The sequence below is a fragment of the Tamandua tetradactyla genome, chromosome 5 (assembly GCF_023851605.1).
Source record: "Tamandua tetradactyla isolate mTamTet1 chromosome 5, mTamTet1.pri, whole genome shotgun sequence".
NCBI lineage: Eukaryota > Metazoa > Chordata > Mammalia > Pilosa > Myrmecophagidae > Tamandua > Tamandua tetradactyla.
Genome location: NC_135331.1, coordinates 191,121,695 through 191,143,077, shown reverse-complemented (window position 1 = coordinate 191,143,077; position 21,383 = coordinate 191,121,695). Strand labels below are relative to the sequence as shown.

Here is a 21,383-nt window from a genome sequence, read left to right as displayed (position 1 = left end):
AGATTAAAGAATTCCTCCCACTCCTGGGAAAATCCTCTCAAATATTTGTACAATTCAGTTTTCAGGTTTTTTTTTAGCAGGTGGGGGAGTGAAGTAATATTTTCTCCTGCACATCTCAGGATTTAAAGAAATGGGGTAAAAGTAGTTGTTCCGTCTGACTTTTATGTAGTCAGATGTTCCCAAAGGAAACTGCATTTTACAAGTAGCTATATTTAAAATAAGACTTTGTTTACTTGTTAATTTTTCAAATGACTTTCTTATTATTGCCTTGTGAAAAGCAATTTTCCAAAGTAGACTGCATTTTGCCATTTCTTATTGTGCTCTCTTGACTTTCCTCCCTTTTTTTAAGAAAAACTATTCTGATCATTGGTGTCTTTTTTTGCTAATATTTTGACTGAAACCTCAAATGATATTTTCCTTCTTATTGGGTCTTTTAATTCCTCTCTGTAACTGCCTCTATAGGATTATGGCTGTGTTATTTTTATCCCTCCAAATTTATCTGTGACGCTCATTGTTTTAGTTTGCTAGCTGTCAGAATGCAGTATATCAGAAACGGAATGGCTTTTAAAAAGGGGAATTTAATAAGTTGCTAGTTTACAGTTCTAAGGCCGAGAAAATGTCCCAATTAAAACAAGTCTATAGAAATGTCCAATCTAAGGCATCCATCCAGGGAAAGATACCTTGGTTCAAGAAGGCAGATGAAGTTCATGGTTTCTCTTTCATCTGGAAGGGCACATGGTGAGCACAGTCAGAATTTCTCTCTAATCTGGAAAGGCACATGGTGAACACGGTCAGGGCTTCTCTCTCAGCTGGAAGGGCACATGGCGAACACAGCGTCATCTGCTAGCTTCTCCTACTGGCTTCCTGTTTGATGAAGCTCCCCGAGAGGCATTTTCCTTCTTCATCTCCAAAGGCCACTGGGTGGTGGACTCTGCTTCTCGTGGCTATGTCGTTCTGCTCTGCTCTCTCTGAATCTCTCATTCTCCAAAATGTTACCTCTTTTATAGGACTCCAGAAATTAATCAGGACCTACCTGAATGGGTGGAGACATGTCCTCACCTAATCCAGTTTAACAACCACTCTCGATTACGTCACATCTCCAGGGAGATGATCTAATTGCAGTTTCAAACATACAATGTCGAACAGGGATTAGAAGAAACGGCTGCCTTTACAAAATGGGATTAGGATTAAAACATGGCTTTTCTAGGGGACACACATCCTTTCAAACCAGCACATTCATTGTGTGAAACCTTGTTGTGTTGGTCCCATTTACCACTGGTACCAGATGAGCAGGGCTAAGGGGCCCTGTTGCATGGGGAAGTGAACCCCCAAGGCCTGCCTCAGGAGCCGACCTGGACCTGGAGGAGATACTTAACTTTCTACCTGATTTGCAAATTGAATTTCCTAATCCCACTGCCAGTGAGGGGAGGGGCACGCAGGGGATGGGTGTAGGGCCACGTCTCTGTCCTAGCTAGCTGTCACTTTCCTTAACACCAGAAAAAGAAAAAGAAAAAAATTATTGAGCTTTCCAGGATATAGCATATTCTTCCTAGTTTCAGGAACATTTTATAAATAAATTTTGGTGTGTATTGAGAAACCTGGTGACTTTCCATGCATTTAACTAAGGATGGTATAACTCACTCACCTGATCCGTGCCGTAAAATCTGGGCCTTTGAAGATTTAAAGACCTTGGAAGGGCTTTGGATGCACAGCAGCATTTATGAACCCAGCTGGGACAGCAGCGTGTCGCAGGGGGGCCCAGGGGCCTGGACCGCAGGCCAGGCTGAGGCCTGGAGACGGCGACCTCTGCGGCAAGGTGAAAGGGGGCGAATCCCGGTGGGGCTGAGTGGCTGCACCCTCTGCGCCCCCTGTGCTTCCTGCGCCCTGTGCGCCTCGTGAGCTGGGAAGGAGGGCGGGCATCCTCAGACCCTGAGCTGAGACCCAGCCCTCTGCAACCCTCACCCGTTTCCTGATCTGCCGAGCACCTGAGCAGGGCAGCAGCCCTTGGGCACTTCACGCGCACCCACCGCGCCCTCAGCGTGCGTGGGCGGTTTCTGGGCAGGAAAGTGGCCAACACCGGCGTGTGTACGGGGTGGGCGTCAGGGGAGAGTGGAAAATGAGCTGAAGTAGGTTGGGGAAGAGCCCCACGGATATCTGGGGGTCGCGAGGGGAGGAGCTTTCTGCAGGGTGCAGGGGGTACAGGCTGCACTTCCTGGCAGACCAGCTGGGGGTGGTGGGAGGAGAGGGGCGGGGGTGGGGGGGTGTGCAGAGCAGATTAGAGTTCCGAGGTCTCTGCTGCTGCACTGGGGTAGACGGTTACTGGGGAGCACTCGGGCTCGAGGGGTGGCGTGGAGCTGCGTTGTTCCGGGTGTGGAGGCGGTGAGGGGAGAGCTGTCTGCATCATGCCCTGGTGGCTGGGTGGTGCCGTTTATTTAAATGGGGAGGACCCCCACATCTGCCAGCGGGGGGTGGGCTGGACACGGTCTGAAGCCCAGTTTGGGGGATACAGCTCAGAAACACCCTTTTGAGAGAAACATTAAAGGTCAGCATTTTTACATGAAATGCACAGCGTGCTTTTTTAAACTCATGTACCATAGTTCTTTCACCCTGACTTAGTAGTAAACTGTGTGATGCATACTTTTTGGTGAAGGAAGGGATGGTAATGATGAGTTTTATAATGCAACTGTGTAATATGTGAAGTAGCATTTCCTTTTATTTCTCCTAACCCTAGCTTTTAAGACATTTTGTTATCCCAATCCTGCAGGATTGTGTGCATTTTTATCCTGTCCTGATGGCTAATTGTTTTCTAAATCAGCCTGGTCTTCAATTTCATGACATAAGGGTATTTTTTGGTAACATTTTTATTACTGCGTTTATTATTCTAGAAGTCTTCTTCATAATTTTCTGTTGAATTTGTAAAGCTACGCGCGGTATAACTGGACAGGTCTTAGCTTCATTTAGGGATGGGGTGATATTTTCCTTGAAGTTGACCTCAGCTGGGAGACTGTGACTTCTGTGGGAGGTTTAAAGTCATCTTTGTGGAACTTCTGTCAGGATTATTGCACTCAAATATAAGGATTTAGAAATCATTAAAAAAAATAAAGCAATCCTTCCCCCCAAAAAACCTGCTGAAACTGTATTTTCCCTAGCACCTCTTCTGCTTTCATTGTGCAACTACGCCGTGAACGTTGGGCTCTCTTCTGCATTGCGCCTGCACATTTTAAAGGTTTGTCGTTGTTCCTTCTATGTTTTAGGTACTTAGTCCTTGTCACACTTTTTAGAGTGTTGCAGCAAAGTAAATTTAAGAGCACTGATGTATTTAATGTTGCACACGTCTGCCACGTGAGTGTGGCAGTTAGGCTTAAATAGCTTTTAATAACTGGACAACTAATGCAAATTATGTTTTTCCCTTATTTTTTAAACATTTCTCTGACTGGTAACCTTGATGTAGTTCACACATTAGGGAAGCGGCGCAGCCTCCTTGAGGCCAGGCGAGGTTGTCCGGAGCTGTGCTGGGGCCTGTGCGCTCTCACTCCTTCACTCTCTTCTCTCTCCGGCCTCTCCTCGGCGCTGCCCAGGGGTGTCGAGACGCCTCCTTCCTTGCCATCCAGGAGGAATGAAAATGAGGAGCTGGAACCTGCGTGCCGGCTGTGTGGTCAGGGAGGGGTGGCTGGGATGTGAAGTCCGGCCGCCTGGTTCCAGGAGGGAGGCTGCTGGGCCACGCGGTGACAACTGTGCGGATGTCCCGGTGCTGCCATCGCGAAGGGCCACGCGTGGGCAGCTTACAGCACCCGTGTCGTATTTTCTCACGGTTCTGGAGGCCAGGAGCATGAGGTCCAGGCACCCCCAAGGTTCCCGGGAGGGGTCCTGCCCTGCCTCGTGCAGCCTCTGGTGGTCCCAGGTGGTCCCTCCAGCCTCCGCCTGTGTTGCCACCAGCCGCCTTCTCTCCATGTCTCCAGGCTCCCACCCCTCTCGTAAGGCACCGGCCATCCTGGATGTCACGCCCCCGATCCTGTAGGATTAATCTCACCAATTCCATCTGCAGCAGGTCTCTTTCCAAGCCAGGTCCTGGTCGCAGGTCTTGCAGGTAGGGGGTGAGCCTCTCCTTCAGGGGGTCACAGGCCAGCCCAGGACAGCTTCTGCTCACTCCTCGGGGGGCTGACTCAGACTTTCCTTCCAGACAGGGACTGGCCTGTGCCTAAGGTGTTGGTCAGCACTGAGATTCAGTGGCCTCTTTTTTCCTTTTGATCAAAGGAGATGGAGGATGAGGAGAATGCGGGGGATGGGTGGAGACAGGTGTCAGAGGCAGAGCAGGAGGCCTGTCTGCAGGATTCCGAAGACATCTTTTTAAAAAATTTTTTTTATTAAAAAAAATTTTTTTTATTAGAGAAGTTGAAGGTTTACAGATACATCATGCAGGAAGTACTGAGTTCTTACTCATCCCCATGTTTCCGTGCTCTCGGTTTCCCCATTGTTGGCACTCTGTGTTAGCGAGGTGCCTTTCTTTCAGTTGATGAAAGATATTCTAATTGTGCCATTGGCCGCGGAGTACAAGCTTACACTGGGGCACTGTGTTGTACAGTCCTGTGGGTTTCTTTTTTATTATTATTTTTATTTGGTAGACTACATACAGTGTAAATTATTTTTTTACCTCTGCTTGTTGCTGTGAGCTGGACACCTTTATCCTTCCTGTAAGATGCGATCAGAAGCCCGGGGCCGCCTTACATTGTCCACAGCGTCAGCAGTTCTTTCAAACCCAAGTCCATGAAGCGTCTGAATTTCCATGTGGAAAGAGTCTGAAGCATCCTCTCCTCCACGCCTCCTAGATGCTTTTTGACTGCAAAGGATCCTGACGTTTCTTTGGGGGGAATGAGGTGTATGGCAGGGTGAAATCCTGGTAGACGGACCAATCCGAAAGCCAGAGGGGAAGGAGGCACTGCCCCCTCCCGCGGCCCCTGCTCACGGGCTCCCCCTTTCCTGCCTGTGGGTCTTGCATCTTGTCTCATCTCTCGTTTTCCTAATTTCAGATTTTTGGAAGGGGATTTGATTGGCCCAGTTGATCTTTCTGAGCAGGCCATGGTGGATCCCTGGGGCGCCTATGAATTGGCCATTTGGGGTCTCGTAGAGAAGGTAGGACAGGCACCCACAGAAGGAGTGTTCAGGACCTCATACTTTCATGTTTCCTCATCTGTAAAATGGGTGCAATAATGTTCCTTCTGCCTGAAAAGACTTGTTATAAGGGTCAAATGTGTAGCTTTTGAGACTTTAAATATATATATATATATACAGACGGGCATTATCGTTATTAAATCCTTTTCAATAGGGTATCTTTCCCCCCAGACATTTCACCTACAGAATTGTCGTACTGAACTTTGTGTTCTGTTTACATTTTGCTTCTTTGTCTGTATATACTGAGATGTGGTTCCTTGAACATGGAGATGGTGCCTTATTTGGCTTTTAATACCTAGGCCTTATCTGGCTTAGCGCTTGACCCACTTAGACAGGCAAGCCGAGTGTGAGTGGATGAGTGTGAGCGGGCTGGTGCGTGTGGTGTCGCACACGCACATTTTGCAGCCAGACTGCCTGCTTGGAGTCCCGCTTTTGTTCTTTAATAGCTGTGAGACTGTGGGACTCAGTTATTTCTTTTCTTCCTGCAAAATGGAGATTGTAGTAGTCCCTTTGTCCTAGGGTGATGCGTAACTGAGTTGACATCTGTAACATACTTAGTGGCCTGCTTGCCCTAAAGAAAAGTCCATGTTTCCTATGATGTTGAAAGACAGTCAAAACCCATCACCTGTCAGTTATTTAATTTGAGAATCGTATTAAAAACTGTTTTCGAGATTAATTTGTAAGTGCTTTGGGAGAAGAATGTTTGTGTTAGCACATTTGCAGAATAACTTCTTTATTTTACATGATATTGATGAAGTAAGTTAGGAAAAAATATCCTGAAAGCCCTTAAACCCAGGTGAAAAGAACCTTTCCAGGTGGCTGTTTTGAATAGCATATGTAAATTAATTTGGGCCAGTATAAATTTGTGAATCATTTGCTGGTCTCAGTAAGATGAAAGACCATCTAATGTACAGAAAGGAAAAGCTGCCTGGGCGTGTTCTTGAGAGAGCAGACCAACCTTAGGTGGGTGGAATATCTACAGGTAAAATGCCAGTTATCGCTGCCGCTACAGCTAATATTTCAGAAAAAGATAATTTTTACCCCTTTTTCCCTTCAAATACACTTAGGTACTTAGTGGACAGTTGCTGGTGTTGTAAGCGAGGAGGGATGTTTCATGAGCAGAGAGCTAAGCTGAAGGTCTGATGTCTAAGACACAGGTCTGGGGGACTGTGCTCCCCAAGCATTTCCCCTTAAGCTCACTCCTTGCGTAGAGCAGTCTCCCTGTGCCTCACCACCATCCCATTTAGCGTGAAATTTTGAAAACTACTGTTAGTTTTTGTCTTCTTCTCTAGCATGCAGGATGCATTTATTCTGGGCTGTGCCCTCAGCGTTAGGCTGGGAAACCTAGAGCCCCTGCTCTGTCCTCCTGGTCAGTTCTTCTCAGACCCTCCGTGCCACGTGCACTTCAAATTCCAGTGCACCCAGGAGCTCCTGCCTGTGGACGGCTCGTGAGCACAGGCGGCTTTGCTGCCACCACTGTCTGGGGACTCTTCGGTGAAAATGGAAGGAGCTAGAAGATGGGATGAGACGGGGAACTGGAAGGAAGGTAGAGCGGTATGTTTATTAGAGAAGCAGAAACCCTTTTCCATAGGGGGAAAAAGGCAAATATGGTATTTAAATTCCATAGTGCTGTAAATTTCCCTCTTCCGCCATATTATGGATTTGAAAGATTTCTTTCTTTTCACTGTCCAGAAAATTCAGAACATTATGTACACCACCGTTGTGAAGGGAAAATGTGTTCTGAGGTCCCAATGACAGGTTTAGAAATAAACTTTTCAAACTCAATTAAATATTTAACTCATTTGGGGCTTACGGTTCAATATTTCCTTGTTGCCTCTCAAGACCATGGTTAGTTGAGAAGGGAAAGTGTTGTGGTTTCTGCTGTCTTAGTTTTATCTTCCTGTAGTCCAAGCTCCTCCCCAAGGCCTCCGAGAACTTTGCACACCGCAATAAATATCTTTTTCCATGTCTCTTAAGCACATGCTTGTGTGTCACTAGAAATATGTATTTGTTAAAATTTGTCATTTATTTTGGAAGATGAAGGAAGGTGAAAATTGGCACATGCCCTTGTGATCCTATTGTATTATGCCAGAACTGTATCATTTAACTTAATAAATCTGTAAACACCGTAACACGCTACTGCTGTGAAATTAGAACTGTGTAAATTAATATTGGGGTACCAACCAGAATTTCAAATTTGAGGGGTTTTGACTGTTTATTTCTAAATGCTAATGTCCATCAGATATCATCTATTTTTTTAGGAAAATAGGAAGAACTATAGATTGTTGATAATAAAATTCAAATCCCACTTGGAAAGTGATTTGAATAGCCCAGAAAAGCAGTAAGGATATGCATGTATGGAAGATCTTAAATTTTTTAATTGTTTTAAAATAATCTAAATAGATGTTGTAGTTAAACCACTGTGAAGGAAGTGGTGGTACTTGCTGGGTGAGAAGAATAACTGAGAATAAAAGTACATATAATTTTGGGGGATCTGGAGGAACTTGCAGTATAATTTATGCAGATTCTAAAATACCTTTTTCTGCACCCTGTTTAGGAAGCCTTGGCATGGCTCTCTCTTTTGAGGTATAAAAGTTCAAAAAATTTTGTTGCTGAGTATTTGGGCTCTAGTTTGAATAAGAAAAGGTAAGTTGGCAACTGAATGTTGGAACTTAGACTATTTATAGGTGGTCTAGAAACATGCAACTTGATCAACTTATTCTATAATTAATGTTTTTACTAGAGTTACTGGGTGTGCACCGCTTCATTTCTCTCTGGTCCCAATAATACAGGCACAAGTATGGTTCATCATATGATAGAAGAAGTTAACTGGGTGAATTTAGAAATATATTTGTATAGTGTCTTAGTTTTTCTAACTAAATCATTAATGGTTTATTATTATTATTGGAAATGGGGATATGTACTTTAGTACTTCCAGAATAAAATTCTTTTGAATTATAGTATTTGTGAAGTGTGCTGTATTATAGGGTGTGTCATCACACTGGATACATTTGAGTGATGAGATAAGAGCATATTAAATCTTTGCTCCCCGTTTCTTAGAGTGAGATGAGTGTACTTAGGACTCACTAGAGACCCGGGAGGTGATGTGATAAATGAGTGAGGTGGGTGCCCGCAAAGTGCAGGCCTTAGAGAGCATGGGCTTTGGTAGGAAGTGTTGGCTAACGTGTTTTAAACACCGTGTAAGCCAAACAGACTCCGCGTGCAGGCTGGCTCTGGTCCAGGCAGCAAAGTGGCTTCAGGCACAACGCAGTGGCCCGAAATGATTTTCTATCCTAATTCTGAGGGTCGCAGTCAGGTGCTTCCTTGGGTCCCCTGCAGAGCCGGGCTTAGGCTGGTGTCACCAGAGGCTTCATCCGCGGCGGGGCTCTCGGGGCCGGATCCCAGGGGTGGAGGGAGCTGCAGGCCTGTCCTCACCTCCTCAGGTCTCTCCGGTCATTTCACCGTGTTGGTCAGCCACACAGGCCAGTGCAGGCTGATGAGCGGGAGGGGGGATGGTGTCGCCTCTCGGAGGGGGAGGGCTGGCTCCCAGGGCAGGGGAGCTGCGGGGGTCATCTTTGGGGACACGCCACACGGTTGTCCCCCCGTCTCCCGCTGTGGGGCTCTGCTGGCCTCTCCGTGGCTGGTCACTCGCTGCTCTCATGCAGAAACGTGGACTTGTGGAACTGGGCTTCAGAAATCCACATCAGCATTTGCACCTTCCCTGGGTTTTTACCTCACTGCCTGGCTTTCTCGGGCAAAATCACAACAGGTGTTTATCCCTCACGAACAGAACTGCAGGAGCCTGGTGTTAATTTTCCTTTATCCTCGGCACCAGGTGGACCCAGGGCCCTGCTTGTAGCAGGAATTCGGTTGTATTTGTTACTTGCTTGATACTAATATTTTGGTAGAGTTGTGCTGTGATCATTTTTGCAGGACAACTTATTATAGAGACTCTTTTTCTTCCAACCAAAAAATTAGGCTTGAGCCCCACAAAAAGTTTTTCAGAGGGGGATCTAAATTTGACTTTTAGTTTAGGCACAAGTGTCAGTTTGCATCTGGGAAGAACCGAGTCCTGGGAAGAGAGGTCCTTATAAAGAGCGAGGCGGGGTGTGGCATGTAGTACGCTCCCTGGAGCTGCTGGCTAGCTGTTCTTCTTTGCAGGATAATAAATTAAGCATTTCCCTCCATTTGATGGCCACAAAATTGCCAAAGGCCCTTATTTGTTTGCATCCTGTGAAATGTCCTCCAAGGGGCTATTGGACACAGATGTAGTGTTTTGGATTACAGGCTATTTCTGAGACCACTTTTTATGTATGGAAAAGAGTCCAGAGGCTATATGAAAATTAATTACCAGTATTTGAGTTTCGTGGTTTCCTACTCCCAGAACAATCGTTACATTTAGCCGTGGTGCAGTAACTGTTTACCAGTGTGCCTTAGCATGTCTAAATAGCGTCACTGTAGGATTTCCTTTCTGTGTTGTTTAGAAACTTGGGCTTCACTGCACTATTGCTCAACTGTACTTGCTTCTTTCCACACTTCCCTCAAAGAAAGGAGAAAGGTAAGTGGCTAGGAAACGCTCTGAACTCAGGAGGAAAAGTCTTTTCCCCTTAAATAAATAAGGGTCATTATTTTTTTTCTTAAAACAGTACTCCAAGATAAGAATATATTTCCATTTCCTTTAAAAATACTTTGTATTTCCAACTTCTGACTGCCTGTGCTTTCGCAGGAGCCTCGTGTAAATTTAAATGATTTATCTGTAGAAGTGATGGTAATGTGTTGTTTGTCAGCTCACTTAAATCCTGAGATTTCAGTGTCATTTAGAGAGAGAAATTTTCACCAGTTTTCTCATCCCAATTACCAGCTGCAGATCAAAAATCGTATCATCCCCATTTTGTAGCAAAGGAGAGAAACTAGCACTGTTTGAGCTCAGTCCAGGCTCGGGGTCTTTGAATAGTGAAAGGTGCATTTTCTTAACTATTTAAATGTTTCAGGAAGGACTCACACTGTATTAATCTGCTTAAAACAAAATTTCTTCAATAAATAATCCTAAGTGTTTGATTCCTGTTTCCTAAATTGTATGTGGACCCTGTTAATGGGTGTTTTGTAGAAAGGGTTTGTGGCCTAATGTTGAGAGGCAAACAGAGTTTGCTGCAGGACTTCTGGTACTAATAGCCTAATGTGCATTATGAGTTCCTGAAAGAGAGATGGGGAGGTTTTCTGGTAAGGAACATATTACATATTTATTTAACTTTGGAACCCTCATTTTTTGAGAACATGTATTGCCAATGTCTTGAGGAACACAATTTGTAAAATCCCCCCAAATTGCTACCTTTTTATATGTCAGAAAAAGTTAATTGCATGCTCAAGAATTAGTGAGTTTTTGTGCCAGTAGTAGTAATAACAATTATATTGTCATTGTTGTTAACCTGCCCTTCTTTCTGAATAGATTCCAATAAAAATGTTTCTTAGTTTTTAATACCTGAGCTTCATAAAACACGGGTCTCTCATACAACATTTTGTGGCTTTTATTTCCATAGGAAAAACTTGTATTTATTTTACCAAGCATTCCAATGCATTTTTTCAATGCATTTGAACACAGATGTGGGAGAAATGTCTTGTTACCTTTTTAGTATGCTGTAGACATTTTGAAAAGCGTACAGAGTGTCAGGGAAGGCGCTGGGTGCCATGCTAGCACCCAGAAGCAGCATTAGCCATATGCATTGTTTCGTCTTCAGTGGACAGTACTTTAAACGTTTTGGGTTCTGACATGATGACTAATTATATATTGGAGTTTTGCTGTGTGTGTTAGGTTTGAGCAAACTGGTTGGGGGTTTTGGATAGCTGTGTAATATGTGTATTTTTTTTTCATTTAGAAGAATGGGACAATCTTGGTTAGTGGTTTCCTCGCAGAGTACTGATTTTCAGATGAAGGTCCTGGCCGTGCGGCAGAGAGTTGCCTTTGCAGGGCAGGAGGTCCTCCTCTGAGCTACTTTAACCCATTTCCCGGACAAAGAAGAGGAAGCGTGGAGGGGAAGCCCCCGGGTCGGGGCGCGCAGCCGGCGGCGGGGTGGGCTCTTGCGTGCGCAGTGCGGTTCCGGGGAATTGTCTGGTATGAAGTGGGGCGTGGCCGCTGGTGGCCTACGCTGAGCAGGCTCGAGCGGGACAGCGTCCGCGCGTGGGGCCCTGCGTCCACGGGCGTGGCGGGCGGGCGGGTGCACAGCCGCCTTCTCGGCGCCCAGCAGCCCGACGTGGCCAAACGGGCTCACCTAAAGCGCCCTGGAGACTCCCTGCAGGCTTGACATCCCCTTCACCGCGCAGCAGGAGTAAGCAGTTTTACTAAGTTCTGCCACTTTTAATAAATTCTACACTGTACACCGTCTAGTGTAGCCTGGAGCGCCTCCGGGGTGCTGTGGTCAGTGATTCCCATAATGGACACTTTCTGCAGCATGGGAGGGGACAACGCAATCAAATAGTTATCGACCGCTGCCACCTTCACGCACTCTAAAATGGGGTTTTGCTTAATCCTTGGAAGGGGAGAATTATTTTCCTCCTCGTGGGTATGGAATACCTGGTCGCCGGCCCCAGCTTGCGTGGGCCCCAGCTGGGTTTGCACCCTGGTCATTTTCACCAGGCCAGAGGGGGATGTGTGCAGTCACCACTGGGCTGCCTGCAGGGGCCCTGTGCAGGGGACAAGGCCTGGGGGCCAACCTGGGGCCATGGGGAGTCCGTGTCCCTCCCCTGTAGACGGAGAGAGAGAAAGGCCTGCGTGCCCTGACTCCATCAGGAAGCGATTGTGCCCGGGCAACTCTGCAAATGCTTCCCAGCTCTCCCGCACCCAGTGTGACACAGCCACACAATCTGCCTTTTGACAGCGCCCCCACCATCCCTGCTGCCATCAGTGGCTGCACTTTACTGTGCCGACTGAATAATCCACTTTTCCTTAGCCCCCCGAACCGGACGGTCAGGTGGCTGTGTGTCCACAGTGTCTGTGGGTCTCTACTCAGCAACCTCCAAGGTCTCAGGACCATTTCTGTATCCTGAGAACGTCTCCCTAAAATCCCGGTGAGCAGCTCCCTTTGCTGTGATCAGGGTGGTTCCCACCTTTGCCAATGAACAGTTTCTTTTCACTCAGTAAATTCATTCAAATACTTCGTAGGGCCACAGCGACATTCGACTCTTGGCCTGCCACAGACCCAAAGGTCCCAAAATAAAATGACCTATTTGGAGTTTCAAAAGGGCCTTTGATGAAATTACCGAGAATACTGGAGAAGGTGTGCGGGAGGGCTGGCTGGAGGCTGCGTGCTGCCTGCTGTCTCTCAGCCATGGCTCTTGTTCATGCCATTTCGGTTCTCTTGGTTTATAAATATTGACCAAGTGACCCATTCGGGGCAGCTCTTCAGGAGCTCCCCTGTTTTTAGGCAAAGTCATTTGAAACTTGTCAGAAAGCCTAAGGTGGCCATTGCCGTGTTCTTGGTCCCCAACCCAGGACTGTTTTATAAATATTAGCTGTCCAGGCCAAGGTGTCCCTGCCTGACATGTGCTCGTAAATGTCCAGCTGCCACGGGTTGCTAAGCTTAGCAAAAATAGAATCCTGTGTCCACCCACACCATTCCTGCTTTCCTAAGGTGTCCTGTGTGCTTCTGGCCAGTACAGCCCTTTGGGCAGTGTCTGTGCTTTTGTATTTGTCCATCAAAGCCCCAAGCCCGGCTCCTTGGCCTTCAAGCCTTAACTTGGCCCAGCCTGTGGTCTCTGTGCCCGAGGACGGGGTGAAGGAGGACGGGCCTCGGGCTGCTGGAGTCTGGCCTGCAGGGGAGGCTGGGGACGGGACTCCTGGACGAGCAGCCTCTGCTGAGCTGTCAGGAGGGATGCACGCGTTTCCACACAGCAAAGCACTGCCAGGACAGAAGCAGAATATAGCTGGGGTGCAGGGCCTTTGGCTGGGATGAGCGGCCGCGGAGGAACAGAGGGTGCCCTGAGGTCAGGGGCTGGTTCAGCCAGAGGGGCAGGGGCCTGGGACTAGAAAGCAGGCGTGGGAGGGGCTGGTGGGGCCCTGCCAGGGTCAGGGGCAGGAGAGGGGCTGCCTGAGGGGGCAGCGGAGGTGGCCTGCGGGAACAGACAGCGATGGAGAGGTCACGGCAGCTGACCTGAGAGTGCTGGTCCTGAGCTCCTGCCAGGAGGCGGGAGGGCATGCAGCCCCTTGGCAGCCCTCGAGGAACCCGCAAACCAACTGGGCAGGAGAAATTCCCACCAGGGCTGGCTAGGGTATCAGCTGGACACCACTTATTGGTGCCATTGTGAGAGGGTTCAGACCCCTTGCTTAGGCTCCTGGGTGGGTGACCAGGGACACATCTGGCCGAGGTGAACTTCCTTTTATTTCCTAACTGAAGCCACAGCCAGTGGGTTTTAAAACAGGGAGAGCCAGGCTCCAGATTTCCACCTGAAATCTTAGTAATCTGTGCATGCTGAAGAAATGCTGAAACAGTGATTTGGAAGGTGGAGCAGGGTGTAAAGTCCATGGGACTTGCTGTAGGTTGGGGGGGCCCTCCCTGCGGCTGAGGGCCTGCCTGGCCCAGGCACTCCTGGCACCCCACTCCTGGCTGTCTAGGTGAGTGGCCCCAGGCCCGGTAAGGGCTGGGTGCTGTCCCTGCAGGCCCTTAGGGAGGAGGGCTGAGGGAAAGGGTCCACTCTGGAACTGGGAAGGCAGCATCTGCGCCACTCGCTCCCCACCTCCCTCCGTGCAGGCCCACGCCACCTCCCGCACGTCGGTTTTGTGGTGGGCTCGGTTAAGGGCTCAGTGACCTGTCCCAGTGCAGGGTCTGTGGGTAGTGACCTAACGTGCCTTATGCTGCTCACCGAAGGCACAGTGTCAGCGGGGCCCCAGGTAAATGATGAAGACATCCGGCAGCTGTGGCCCTGCTGTTCGGGCCCTGCTGGTGTGCAAAGAATAACGCCACATCGTTCGAATTGAACTGAATGAAGCTGACTGTGAGAAGGACAGAGGGAGGAGGGCTGGGGGCTCGTATGAAATCAGAGGGAAAGATAGACGATAAAGGCTGAGATGGTATCATCTAGGAATGCCTAGAGTGTATAATGATAGTGACTAAATGTACACATTTAAAAATGTGTTTGCATGAGGAAGAACAAAGGAATGTCAGTATTGCAGGGTGTTGAAAATAGATGGTCATTCATATTTTAAAACTTCAGCTTCTGTGTGAGACTAAAGCAAAAAATATTTATTTAGTACAAAATTTATATTCTGAGTAGTGCATTTCCTAATTTAACTTTATGGACATTTAATTGAGCACCATAAGTACGTGGAACCTTGAGTAGGGCATGAGATTTTATAGGTTTGTCCAGGTTAGAATGATGCCCTGATAAATCCCAGAGAGATTTGAACAATAACTCAAGAAGTATTTGCAAAGCCCCTTGGGGGAATGGCGAGAAAGGGGGAAAATTCAACTTCCCCATTTGGAGAATTCATGATGTTCTTGCATATCAGACAGTAAGGATAACCAAATCAATAGGCTGAGCCCTCAACCTTGGGGTTTGTTCATATGAAACTTAACCCCACAAAGGATAGATTAAGTCTACTTAAAATTAGGCCTAAGAGTCACCCCCAGAGAACCTCTTTTGTGGCTCAGATGTGGCCTCTCTCTCTCTCTCTCAGCCAACATGACAAGCAAACTCACTGCCCTCCCCCTCTCTATGTGGGACATGACTCCCAGGGGTGTGGACCTTCCTGGCAATGTGGGACAGAAATCCTAGAATGAGCTGGGATTCAGCATCAAGGGATTGAGAAAACCTTCTTGACCAAAGGGGGAAGAGAGAAATGAGACAAAAGAAAGTGTCAATGGCTGAGAGATTTCAAACAGAGTCTAGAGGTTATCCTGGAGGTTATTCTTACGCATTATGTAGATATCACCTTTTTAGTTTAAGGTGTATTAGAGAGGCTAGAGAGAAGTACTGAAAATGTAGAGCTGTGTTCCAGTAGCTATGTGTCTTGAAGATGGTTGTATAATGATGTAGCTTTTGCAGTGTGTACTGTGTGATTGTGAAAACCTCATGTCTGATGCTCCTTTTATCTACAGTATGGACAGATGAGTGAAAAATATGGGTAAAAAATAAACAAATAATAGGGGGAACAAATGTTAAAATGAATTGAGTACATTGAAACACTAGTGATCAATGAAAGGGAGTGGTAAGGGTATAGGAAAAAAATAGTGGGAACAAAGGTTAAAATAAATTGGGTAGATGGAAATACTGGTCAATGAGAGGGAGGGGTAAGGGGTTTGGTATGAATGAGTTTTTTCTTTTTATTTCCTTTTCTGGAGTGATACAGATGTTCTAAGAAATGATCATGGTGATGCCTGTACAACTATGTGATAATATTGTGAGCCATCGATTGTACACCAAGTATGGAATATTCATATGTTAAGAATGTTTGTGTTTTGTATGTTGTTGTGTCAATAAAAATATTTTTTTAAAAAAGATAATTTGCATTGAATAGAGAATGATAGCACTGAAATGACTTTTCATTTTCGGAGATGTTAACAACTTCCTAATGTTGTGGAAAGCATGTAAGATTTTGTTCCTCCTGAATCTTCTAGCTTGTGGTGTCTTGTTAACCCCCTGAGAATAGAGCAGGAAATATTCTTCTTCTTTTTGAGAGGAAGATTAAAACCCTGAAGTGTGCAGAATGCTGCGTTATTGTAATGTGCCCTCTGTTTTATGCCTGGATATTTCCAAAATGAGCATTTGCCCTTATAAATACATTCTTTGCTTTACGTTTTGGATAAAAGTAAACAAGAAAAATATTACTTGGCTGAAAACAAAGCTTATCTGTAGATTCTAAAATTGTACTCATGAGTAATGTAAACAACCTCCTGTTTCCTTACTGTCTGGATTGTCCTCGTGTTTATTATATTTGTGACATGACTCATTTTGCATTTTGGAGAAGGTATGTGTTATGTATAATGACGGAGGCCTAATTCAGCAGTGGTTTCATCCATTTTCGTGGCATGTACCACTTTAGGTGCTCCTGTGAAACTACTATTAGTATTTTATGAATAAATCATTCAGTGCATTTTTTACTTATAGGCTCTAAGTGTATCACTTCATATACACACATAGCTGCAGGTTATTTGGGCAAGAAATTTATATTGATTTTATGATTTATAAAATGCTAAAAATCGACTGGACAAAGTGCTTGTATATCTTCTCGTTATTAACATTAGACATGTAATTCAAATTTATGTAATGATTTCAAACAAAAATTAGCCTCCTTTTGAAATGAAATGACAAGTTGGTATTACTCATTAACAGTCAAGCTTCTTTGTAGTTTCTGAATGAAGATTTGAAGGCTGAAATGCCGTGTGTGAAGGAGTTATAGAAATAATTATTTTTCCCAGGGGTGCTTTTTTCCAAGGTTCCCTTGAAAAGAAATATTAAAAAAGCATGATTTTTTTTTCCAGTGACAAAAAGGAATAAGTGATAAATCAGAGCCCATATGCATGCATTCTGCCTTCCTACATCAAATGATTTCTGAATCTATCAAAAGGCCGTCTCCGTGTAAGTTGGTCATTCCTGAGTCCTTGAGTGAAGTGCAGAGAAGCTGTCAAATGCAGAAACAACATGTGCTGTCTTAACTTGCTGGCCACTGCGGCCAGTGGCGCAGTGTTGGCTCAACCACAGGGAGTCGTGGGCTCTGGTGCTGAGGCAGCCCAAGTCCAAGATCCAGTTATTGGGGGCGGGGGGCTCGCGTCCCCTGGCACCTGAGCCTGTGGGCGCTGGCTGTCGGGCACCCCTCCCGGCTCATGGCGACATGCTCTCCATCCGTCCCCTCTTCTGGCCAACCCCACCTCCAGCTTCTGACTCCCGTCATGTCCCTCTGACTTCTAGTTCCTTCTTTTTATAAGGCCTCCAGTAATGGGGTTGAAGGCCCACCGTGATTCCGGTGGCTGCACCTTGGGCAGGCCCTGTGTCCCCGTGCACGCACAGAGCACAGGGGCGATTTAGGGCCAGCTGTTGCTGGGGTCCATGGAGCAGCCCACCGTGTGCCCAGTTCTGGTCCACAGGGACGCGTCCCTCTTCCCTGCAGGCAGGATTCACTGTCTCAGCTGGTGGGTCTCTCGCTGTGTCCTTCTTGCTTGAGATTGAGAAGTTTGATCCCGGTTCTGAGGCCTGGCAGGGTGTGCGTGGTGGTGGCACCCACTTTTGCCTCCAGAAATTTATAGGTAGAGCTTTTATTCTCCTTGTCCAGTCAAGTCTAGGTAAAGGAAAGGAATGGCATGCACTTTTTTGGATGTTGAAGTACTTGGGATCTGCTGCTTTATGACCCTGTAACATTGACATCCTCGAGGGAACAGGAAAAATTGTTTTGTGACTATTTGTCAGATTTTTATATTAGACAATAGTATAGATGCATGCACTTAGCATTGGTCTCCTGAATCTCCAAAAGATGGAACCACTGTGACTAGTGGCAGCTATATTTGGTTTTCGTCACCCAGCATAGCAGCTATCGATGGTGAGGCTTCATTTAACTCCTTGGAGTTTGTCGAGCATCCACTCTGTGAGCCATCCTGTGCGATGCGTGCTGTGCTGCACAGGGCTGCACTCCTGCACGAATTTGCACATTTCAGCTTTGGGCGATGAGCTGTGTCTCATATCTGTTAGAAAGGACAATCAGCTCTATGGGCATTTCTAAAGGAAGGACATCTTACATCCAACCACAAGGATGAAGGAAATTTGCAAGTTTCGTCTTGCTGTGGTTGGCTGGGTAGGATTTGGCTTTGAAGGAAGAAGGGAAAGGTCCTTTCGAAGGGGGGGGGTGGGTGGTTGGGGTTAGCACTGTGAGGGTTCTAATTTGGAAGGAGGAAGAAAAGCCTGGAAGGGGAGGTTGAGGCCAGTTTGTGGCAGGCCTTCAAGGCCAATCTTCAAAGAAGAACTGGGTTGTCTTTTTTCTTTTTTGAGACTTTATTGCAATCTATTTTCAGCAATAAGTGGAAAGTAACTGTAAAGACTGATCAGATTTTATTCAACAAAACAGTTTTTCTTGAATGCTTAAGGTTAGGGCACGGTCAGCTCAGCTTCCAGTGTCAACTTGAGTATCTCATCGTGGAAACTGATGCCAGAATGACAATTCCAAGGCATTGCAAGCTCCTGATTCATCCAGGAGTAAACTGCATTTTACATTGTATAATTTTTACAGTGGTCAAGTATACTAACATTCTACAAGTTAGAATTTGAAAAATATATTGCTTAGCTCTTGTTAACTAAATTCAGTTATTAGCTTCTTCAAGTACTCCTTGATTGTACTTCAAGAACTCTTTTTCCAAAGATAAAACATTAGTTCTTGTTATGACAAAAATTAAGCCTAAAAGCATATTTACACTTGTCCTTGAACGCATGCTTACATTACGGACGACATGACCACTCATGCCTGGAGACAAAGTTTATGTGGCAGAAAGAGATACATGCAAAGAACGAGAGGGGAACCTCCTACATCCTCCCAAAAGCCACACGGCCTCAGTGTAAAAGCCGTGCTACGAATGTACGGAGTTGTCACGGACAGGGAGAAACAAAACAAAGAGTGGGGAGGGATGAAGGGCAAACAATGCTGTTAACATATGATGAGGTTTAATTAACGGTGGTGAGTTTGGGGAATATTAAAAATCCAAACCAAAATGTAAAATGCTGATATGAAACCACACTAAAAGACACTTTATGCATAACACAGTATCACTTATGTCTTTTATTAGAAAATACAGAATGTTCGTAAGAGAAATTAACCATAGCAGATACAATTCACATCTCATATACAAGAATTGGGATTTCCTCCGAGCAGTATCTGCTTGAGACCTGCCTGCTCTTCAGAAAACCCGCCTCGTTCATCAGAGGCCCTTGCCCCTGCCTGTTCTGTGGGAGGGCATCGTGGTGAGGGAGGGGCTCGGAATCGTGAGGCTGTTTCACATCCTGGATCCATCGCTTACTAGCTCTGTGAACTGGGGCAGGTTAAGGAGCCTGCCTGGGTCTCGCTGCTGGGGGAGGCTCTAAGGAGGGAATCGCTGTAAATAACTAAAAACTCTTGGTCCCTCCCGATTTCTTCCGCCATCTGAGAGCATCCGCCCCTTCTGTCTTGTGGGAGCACAGTTTGTGGTCCGTCTGTGGGTGAATCCAGGTAAGCAGCGTGTGATGAGGTAGGGAGATGGTCAGTACAGTGAAGATGCACTGAGAAGGGACAGGATTTGTATGAAAAGTAGGTTGTTGTTGTTTCCTGCAATGCCTGCCTTCTGGAATGCCCACCTCCCTCCTTACCATGCTCAGGGAGGAAAATGGAGCCGAGGCATCAGGCTAAGCCGATGGGCTTTGAGTGTGCCTTGGGGTGTCCTGACGGACCCTGGGAGAGGACAGAGGCCCACCGCTGGTCAGGCAGTGCAGGCGGGAAGCGCTTTCTTCCGTCTGTGGGGCCGAGGTGACAACCCCGTGGTCTAGACCCCCCAGGCCCTGGGCTTTCCCAGGGTTAGCATTCCTTCCCTTTGGGGTAGCTGGGAAGGTCTGGCCTGGGGGTATTTCACAGTCCCTCTGAGGCCTGTCCCACGGACGCACAGGCCCCGAGGCTGTGGTCACTGGAGGTGGGTCCTGAGCAGGTGAACTGAGCCCCTGCACGGGCCCTGCACCCTGTTGTCTTCCTGACGTGAAGACGTGTCAAATGGCTTTTTTAGGGAGCAAATCCAATGAAAGCGGACAAGGCGACCTCCTCATTTCTCAAAGAAATGAGAACCTGGAAAAAGCCAGAAATCTATATAAACACTTCATTGGTTGCATCTGCCCCAGGCCTTCTAAATACCAGGGCAGTTGGCTTTGTCTGCGCCCTGGGGAGGAGGCTGAGCTCGGAGAAGACACTCCTGTGCAGCCGAGGGAGTTCTGCGAAGCCTCTGGCAGCTGGCCCTCACCTGCCTGGGAACCTCTGAGCTGGTATTTTATTAGTGGAGCCCTAGGCAAGACAGTACTGCGGTTGGCTGGATTTGGGGGTGCGGCGCCACCCTGCCCCTCCCAGGAAATAGGCTCAGGGAGCCCTTTCTTGGGTGTTGAGCAGAGCCAGTTCTCCCCCGGGGCTGCAGGGCAGGTGAGCGGCTGCAGCCCTGGTAGAAGGACCCTGCAGGTGGCCGGCCTGCAGGGGAAAGCTTCTTTTATCCAGGGAAATGACTTGGGGAGATACTCTAGTGGGTTGAGGAGGGGCCGTCCCATCACTGGAGATAATCTACCTTTCCTAAAACATATTCCTTTAATTTTCCTCTTGTCCAGACTTTTCCCTTTGCAGTAGAGTTAATTTGCTTTTGATTTGGAAAGTTCTTGTTAACATACTGGGCTGGTGAGTGAAGAAGCTCCCCTGGTTTCCCAGGGGACGGTTTGGGTAGGGAAAACTGACACAGCAAGGGAGAATATCTGGGCCTCCCGCTCGCTCGCAGGCTGATGTCATTTTTGAAGCACTCTGGTGTCAACATTCATCTCTGCATGTAGGTCAGAGGGGAGAAGAAGAGGAAGCGGGAGCAAAAGAGCGCCTTGTATTTTTGACTTTTGAAAATATCAAGTGATCAGCAACACGGTTAGCGCGGTTTATGGCTACATTTAAGGAGCGTTTGGGGGAAGGCTGGGCTTTTCTGACATCTTGCTTTGAGATGAATTTGTGCACAATAACAATAGCTAACCCTTAGGCAGCCTCGTCTGGCCCTGTCCGGGGTGCTGTGTGTTGTCAGTCCCCGTGTACTTCAGACCGTTCGGTGTCTGTCTTATCTCCGGTTGACAGTGGGGTCACTGCGCCCAGAGATGAAGTAATTTGCTGAAGGTGACATACCAGGGAAGGGCGGAGCTGGACACCAGCCCTGGCCCTGGAATCTGCTCCTGTATCGCACCATCCACTCTCCCAGGTCTGGGGTAGCCTCAGGGCTGCTTTATGTCTGTTCTGTTTCAGTAACCAGGCACACGGGTGTGTCCTGTCTGCTTCGAAGTCCCCATTCCACTTTTCACAACCTTATTCAATACTAGAAAACCTTGGTGATACTGTCGTCTGCCATTCTTGAGGGCTGGCTTCTCACTGATCTCTGTGAAAAATTCCATGTGATAAAAGTTTTTGGTGAAGTGAGGCTTTAGGTTCAATAAGTTTTTATTGGGACTAACTTTTCTTGGCCTTCATGATAAACTATGGCTAAATTACG

The 21,383-nt window shown here is 46.9% G+C and overlaps 1 protein-coding gene across 4 annotated transcripts in view; it reads left to right on the top strand.

Moving 5' to 3' along the window:
- The window catches only part of ARHGAP18 (Rho GTPase activating protein 18), a 123,496-nt gene that overhangs the window by 2,846 nt on the left and 99,267 nt on the right, over nucleotides 1–21,383 (top strand). The window contains exon 1 of one of the 4 annotated variants that reach the window (XM_077162877.1): nucleotides 13,238–19,345. The exons of the other annotated variants lie outside the window; for them this stretch is intronic. The gene's annotated coding sequence lies outside the window, so the exon portion shown is untranslated. Of the gene's footprint in view, nucleotides 1–13,237; nucleotides 19,346–21,383 lie in introns of those variants that run through there. 4 annotated transcript variants of the gene reach the window in all.